Below are 8085 nucleotides of genomic sequence, written 5' to 3' on the forward strand. Positions count from 1 at the left end.
TTATTTCCTTAGACAACATTTGTGACGGACCTACCCTCTCTTTCTCTCCATCACATGTCGCACCTTCTGTTCTTCTTCTTCATCAGATTTCCTATAAAGAGCTGGTATGTTAACCATAAACACAAAACATGTGTGGCTGGTATGTTATGGGCAGTTTTTTGTTAACTTTCACATATTTAATTTATGTTAAATACAAAACATACTGATTTTCCTTTGAACGCTATTTCCCATAAAGAGCTGATACAAAACATACTATCAAACCTGCCAGTTTTTCATAAACAGCTGGTATGTTGTATGCTATTTAACTCAATTCAGGTGTTTTATAAGAATTGATATATCAAGAGTAAATTTGGAATTTTATTGCATTTAATTCCGAAACATTCATCAAACCAAGGCATAATAAATTGGAATGATACTAATTCCAATGTATGAACCAAGTTTGATATTGGAATGAAAAGTTTAATTCGAAAACCAGAGTCTAGAATTCCATTTCCATTTCCAATTCCAATATGTGAAAAAAGCACCCCCTTAATTCAAATTTTTTAAAAATTTTAAAAAAAATCTCAACATACATTCTAAAAACTGTTCTATTTTTAAATATTCCAAAATATTATACACAGACCGTTCCCTGAAACGTCATTCATGGTAAAAAAACTAGGGAACGAGAGCTGAACATGGGGGGAAAGTAATTTGTTTAAAAAAAAAGACAAACCAAAGGGAGGGAAGGCTCATCACCCTTCGTATTTCAACTTCGAACGCGTGGATCGAAATGTAGCCAACTCCGGGTCCGCAAGGGGTCCAATTGTGCAGGCATTCATTAGTCTAAGGACCCGTTAGGTAAAATGGTTGCGAATGGGGGAGCGGTTTACATTGTATAACTAATATTTTTATAATAATGTATATATTTTATAACATTTGTATATTTACATTGGACTAAAATATTTAATGTACCTAGTTACACACAATTAATGATATTCTTATTAATTATACACAATTATGTCACGTCTATACATGTACGTAATCTAATTGATCAGTGGATTTTACTAATAATTATACATGTGTATTGATACAATCTATAAGTGTGTCATCTGCTCACTTGAATTTTTTTCACACCCGGAAAGAAAAACACCCCCCAACCAAAAGTGTCATTCGCACAAAACCTGATTTATTTGGACTCAATTGGCCTTTCCAATTCCCAATTTTCCCATCCATCATCGCCCGACCTTGGCCGCGGTTGGATTGCATTTTTTGTAACTGTTGATTTAGAAAGATTTACTAGAGCAATTTGAAATTCATTTACACAAATGGTGATAGGGTAACGTGTTCATGGACGACGTTGTAATAAGACACCTATAGTAATACTGTGATAATTTATGGTAAAAAAAGAACGCAACGGGTCCTCCAAAAGCAAACTTAGACAAAGCAATTAAATATTACAAATTATCTGTCAACAGTTTTCAACAACAGTTTTCGTAAAGTGCGGAAAATTTTATCACAATTACACAACACACGTGGCGATTGCAAGATTAGGGTTTTATGGGCCCTGGGTGCTCATCAACCAGCAATGTCAATAATCGTGACCTTTAGCTCAAACAAGCTCATCCGTAAATGTCAGTGTCCCGGCACTTGTGTTTCGACGCTTACATCCGAAGGTTTCCCGGCCAGCAATTCCACTGCCACGACAGTGTTTCCCTATCCGCTCTTGGAGCTTCAATGTACTTTGCAAAATGAGCTGTATTTGTTCTAGCCTTTGCTCCACCACATGTGTGTTCTGCGATACATTCGATGTTAAGCGAAATATTTCTGCATTTTTTTCTAAAACTTTCTTTTTCAGACCCATGCACTGTACAAGCAAGCCCTCATACTATTGTTTAGGCACCTAAGTGAAAAAAACACAGATGGCAGTATGAATTTTAAACAAATTGCTCAAACTTAATGACGGCTGAAGTACAGGAGGAAGAAGGCCATACCACATCACCAACAGCACCTGGAAGAGGCAACCCTAATACATCATCACCAACTCTGTGAATGCCCTCTTTCTCCAGTGATCTATCAGTTTGTATGCACATTACTGACCAGGGAGGGTAATTAATTGGATGTTTTAGTGACGGTGTTGCAGTCTCACTTAGTGGAAACTGGTCACATATATGAATTACGCACTCTTTGCCACTGGGTGACAAGGAGGACGAAGTCAGTGGTTTCATTAGCCTGTTGCGGACAAAATCGTCATATGTAGCATATGGCCCGACTCTTGGGTATAGACTTGCAATGGGCAGTCCATGAAGCACATCATGTAGCTGGTTTCTCGAAATTGTATCAGTGCTGTACATATCTGGTGGCCGATGAGGAGGTTGCTTTGCAGATACACCTGCATACACCTGCCTAATAACCCTCTCGTCAAGGTAGTAAAGTCTTCCCATGGGCCCATCCAAAATCAATCTCGTTGCAGTTAGTTCCTTCGATTTGAGATACCGATTCGGCATTTACATTGCAGCCCAGGGCAGCCAGTTGACCTGTGATACAGAATTAAAAAGCGATTTAACATTGCATTGTTCAAGAGGCGGAACTAAGTCGTAACAAATGTAAACACTTTCCCGCTCAAAACTAATGGATGTTCTGAGTACGGCAATAAACATTTTTTGGGTTGACGGTGTCAATAGTGCGGCGAAAATGTTCAACCGTAGACGGTGATTGTCGGATGCCTCTGTTGGATGAACGCCATCACCACATTCTGGGCAATATGTCCCTCTCTTCCTGTTTCAGTTTATACGGACTTAATTGAAGAATTTCATAAGCCCATACCTACACGTTGTTATACAAATTATGTCCACCATTGTAAATGAACAAGTAACTGCCACACCGTTGATATAACAGAACATGAAATTCTCCAAATGACAAAGCGTGAAGTCAATTTTGGACTTACCTCCCACACAAAACTGTAACCGCCAAGGCTTTTCATCAGGCGTCAGGAGACGGCAGACATAAATCTGTACAAGGTTGCCATCCCCGCCCCTCCCCAGTTATAATTCCCTATACGATCTACGTCCTCCAACGCAGACAGATACCACAGGTGAATTGTATCGCCCGTATTGCTAAGCAAAGTGCGGCCAAGCATGTATAGAAAGAAAGCTCTAGTCAGCTGTGGCAGCTGGACATCGTCGTTGTGGTCAATCATCTTGTCTTTGTAGAAAGACAATATATCGGTAACTCCGATCGCACCCCCAGAAGCAAAAGCTGGCACCCAACCCAATTGTTTCTCGATGTAATTGACATTTTCCTTAACATTATAATCCCACGGAATGGGCAAGCCGCCCACTGCAACACCGGTTATATAGGTGAAGTCCAACGGTGTCAGTGTCATCTCTCCGAAAGGCAAATGAAAGGAGTTTGTTGAGTCTCACCATCGCTCCGCAAGTGCGACAGGCAACTTTCTATCTCTATCGGCCACTGGCAATTGGCTCAAAAAATCCCCAAATCCAGCACTAACAACTTTGGCGGCCACCTTTAAAGGCAGCCTCTTCCACCACTCCATAATTTCCACTGACGACCCTCTAGGATAAATTGAGCAGACTTCCTGTGCAGTAATTTAGAACCAATTCAGCCATTTATTGTTACATGTAAACCAAATGAGAGGTTAGGGCTTGTAAGCAGAACTAATTAACGAGATTGATTTTGCAACATTTACCCCCTGTGCAAGGAAAATGTGTGATATGTAGATGTTCCTATCAACCAGTAGTTCTTTCGAGTGTTCTTCATCCCGCGGTGGCCGGTAGCGATGGAGCCTTCCCATTGCAAGTCTGTTGGGGTTGGATGTTGAACGAATACTGTGACGACGCGTACTTTCAGAAACTCACTTTCATCCCAGCCGCGATTATGAACAGCTATGGCGTTAAGTGTTGCGTCGTTGTATGTGCGTAGGGGTCATTCCTCATGTGAAATTTTTATATCAAACAGTTTAGACGGCTGTGGGCAGGTTGGGCGAACAATTTCGTTGTAATACCATTCGTCAAATTAGGGTTGCAAATTAGAAAATATCTGTTACAGTGACGGTCGGCGCGTGTGCTAAGAATGTTTGCATTAGCCATTTAGTTCTGACGTGCATAGCCATTTCGGCTTGTATTGTACAAGTAGCAATACAGTATTGTGGCCAACCTGTGCAGCCTAACCAATTCAATGTCTCGTAGCTTTCGGTGATTGTACTTATGATTTCAAGATAGCGAGGGGGAAATTGGAAAACAAAAGATTCAACAATGGCCACTTCGACAGAACCGCAAATTCGAGAGATTAAAAGCTAAAATTGAAAAGCACCTGTAATGGGTGCTACGGGAGGTTGATAACTATGGGTTGCCCTAACTCCAATCACGTGCTTCCAGAAAAAATACTCATAATTGTGTATTACTGTACATAAAGTTTGACTGTTTCCTTTTAAGGCATAATACAAGTTGTAGGGACAAAATCGTCAAATCAAATCTCGACAGAATTTCTCTGTAAGGGAGAAAACAATTTTTAAGGGCGAAATTGTCTAATAAAATCTTTGCAATTTAAAAAAACTGGCGTCTTTCCCACTCGAGAAATATTTTCCATTTTCATTTTGTTTTGTTTCTCACAAATAATAACTTGATTTTGTTCGATCTCTCGCATTTTCCGTAACGCATTTTTTCTTTTATTCATTTGTCATGTGCACGAATACCTTTTTCTCTATAAATCCACGCACGTGTCTGTTTCATTTGTTCTGAATAGTTTAAATACAACGTAACATATCCGTTCTTTATTTAATCTAAGCAGCCTAATCGTAATTGTGTACATATTCAATAGATATATACAAGAGTTTAAAAGAAAATATTTTGTTTGAAATCCATGTATATAATTGTATGAGTTCACTATTTCAACCTGTTCACATATGTGTCACCTTTCTCTTTTGGTAACAATTTATTTATTGAATTGTATAGTGAGGTTATATTATTAACGGTTCGTAACTCGAATTCTATAATCGTGCTGAAAACTTTAGTTCAAACTTTAAATTTCCAGTTATTATGCAACAAATCAGCAATTGAAGTACTTGACTTGTGAACGTCTCTTATTTTGAAAGTGTGGACCACTTATTTTGCTTGTCCCACCATATTTTTCTTTGATTTATTTTTTCCGTCCAACATTAATGCGATACAGATACTCTATAATATTTAGGATCGAATGTGTTCTTCATTATCAAATGTCAAGTCTAACAAAAAAACCAATGTTCTGCACAATAATGATTGTTGTAGATATATATATGTATATATCTGTTTGATTCCATTTGAGTTGTACAAATAGTGTGCGGTATGGCTGTATTTCATTTCACATTCTATTCATGCTGTTCATATGAAATTAAATAAACATATACACGGAGTAAACAAAAATGTGCTAACACACACAATCAATAATAGATGAAAAAACTCTTTTTCAAATATGTTAAGGATAAAAAAACGGTTTTGTTCAATGTGATGGATTATGCATCGAAAATCTGAAGTTGTGAATTGATGATTTTGCACTTAAAATATGATTACATGCAGTAGGATTGTGGGAATTCAATCAACAACTACAATGACGTGTCATGTATCCGGACCTATTAGTTAGGGGTGCAACCGAATTTCGGGGTAAGGTTTAATGCATAACCGCATTGAAAGTAACTTTGATCACACAAAAAGGGATTGTTAAGTCTAATTCCTAACCGCATTCAATTGCTTTGCTTCAAGTGATGCTCCCCAATGTTTAACAACAAAAAAACTTAATCTAATCCATATGCATTCTATATCTATATAAATTTAACCACAGGATTTTTAGCAACAAGCTTTCACGTATTTTCCCACTACCAATTTTTATTTTCTAGCATTTCACATTTATTTTAATTTATAAAATATATTTCTTTCAACTTCCACATCTACTCTTCACTTTGTTGGTAATTTTTCAAAATCATTTCATTTCAAATATATTCCTTTGTTGGTAATTTTTAAAAATCATTTCATTTCCAATTGTTGCAATTTCATGCATGTTATCCTATTTGAACTTCAACCAATCACGTTTTCGATTGCCTTGCATTATTTATGATTCTACAACAATTAAAACTTGTATAAAACCATAAGAAGAGATAACAAACATAACATCCTTTCATACTTTCTTATTAATTTAAATAAATAAGACTATTTACACTCCATTTTTGTTATTCACACTTCAATAATCATTTTGGTCATATAATGTTCATTAATTACACTATGTGATAAAACAAATAGTCGAATTACAAATACCTTGGTTTGAAGTGCAAGTAACATTGTCTTAAGTAACAAGTGGCTTCCATGCCTTTCTAATTTTAAAAAGTAGTGACTCCACATATATAGGAATTTGGTTTGAAGTTTATTAGTGGGAGGGCAAATAAAAAGAAAGCATTGCCAAACTTAGTAAAAGAAAAAAAGTAAATGACAATATTTTTTCTTTTAACTTAGTAATCCTAAGTAAAAGGGCAAAACTAAATACAAAACAAAAAGGAGATAATGTTGTAGATTTTAAAAAACACGAATGGTACCATTCAAGCAATCCAAATTATGAAACCACTAAATAAAAAAAAGCACTACTTGCCTTTTAACTTGTATCACATTTTTTTTTAGATTTCATTTTTTATAAAAAAATAATTATACGATCCTCCAGTGTATAAACATATACAATATTATTTTGATTTCAAATATAATCCCGTGCATAGCACAGGTCAAAATACTAGTGTGTTAAACTACAAATAAGTTTGGGGGAAAAATTCAGTAATAATTGTTATATCATTAAAGAGCATAATGAAAGATTTTTTTGGCTGATTTAGCAGGCCCAATTTGTAAATTTAAAATTACAAAATCACTTCATACGGGACCATGCCAAAAAAAAGTCTAACTCAAAGCTTATTTTACCCTTGCAAACAAAATAAAATGAACAACGCATTTCAAAAACCCAACTCTTTCATTCTTTCGCTATTCTGAAATCCGCCAAATGTGAAGTACTAGCAAATAAAATTATCAAATACAATGAAATATGTGAATTTGCTGATGTAACATAAGTAACAAGACTAATATCCAAGGCTGCACATTACACATGCTGCAAGAAGAATTACGCAATTGGTCACATTATTCATTAATTAATGCTACATTATAATGGTTACATAGCTAAGCAGCTAAAACTGTACAGAATTTTAAGGGGCATCGATCGATGTAAAGGCGGGAACATGTTGGGATCCTTTCGACCAGCGATTGGATGCTCCAGTGTTGCTGCCCCTACGCACATGTGAAGGGGCAAGGGCCAAGAGTCCATGACATCGTAGCCTTCTTATCGAACATTGCAAATCCCATTCAGAGGTGGGGCACCATCGAAGCCACGCCGTTCATGCCCTGTCCAAGCGCGTCCGACTGAACATACTGATATAACCGTACAGGGGATGCATCTTCTCCTACAAGCATTACTGGCGCTAGTCTTATCATTATCGGACTACCGCCCAACTAAGCTAAATTTTCTGTCTAATCTAAGCTAAACGGACCATGTGACTCGGTTTGATCACCGTAGGCAGACTTTAATCATTCGGCAGCACAATTTGGGCCCCATTTTTTAAGTTTGTATTTGGGGTTTGTCAAAAATTGTACTTTAGCTGAGCGAAGAATTTTAACCAGTTATTTTTTTTTTGGTAAACAATATGTGAATCTGTTGAAGCAATGGTCATGGAAATGCCTTAACAAAAGTTCTGTGATGGGACTGTAGCTCAAGTTTGAATAAACTTGTAGAAGACAGAATTGGCCAAATGCAGTTCAGGCCAAACAGGGCCTTGGCCACGAATAACTCTATCTTTGCATTTTCCTATTAAGCAAGTTGTATTGCCAAGCACCGTAGCCTCTCCTATAACAACTCCACATAACAACTTCTCTCTTAGGGTTGACGTTCAAATCCCACATGGAACGAAAAAAATCTAAGGGTTGTGCCGTAGCACTCCCTTTGTCTAGTTGGGTCTGTATACCCACTAACCCGTACCACAACCTCCATAGACTGCCCCTCGACCCTAGATTAGAATAGAGTAGTTAATAC

Source organism: Coffea arabica, chromosome 8c, assembly GCF_036785885.1.
Source record: "Coffea arabica cultivar ET-39 chromosome 8c, Coffea Arabica ET-39 HiFi, whole genome shotgun sequence".
Classification (NCBI taxonomy): Eukaryota; Viridiplantae; Streptophyta; class Magnoliopsida; order Gentianales; family Rubiaceae; genus Coffea; species Coffea arabica.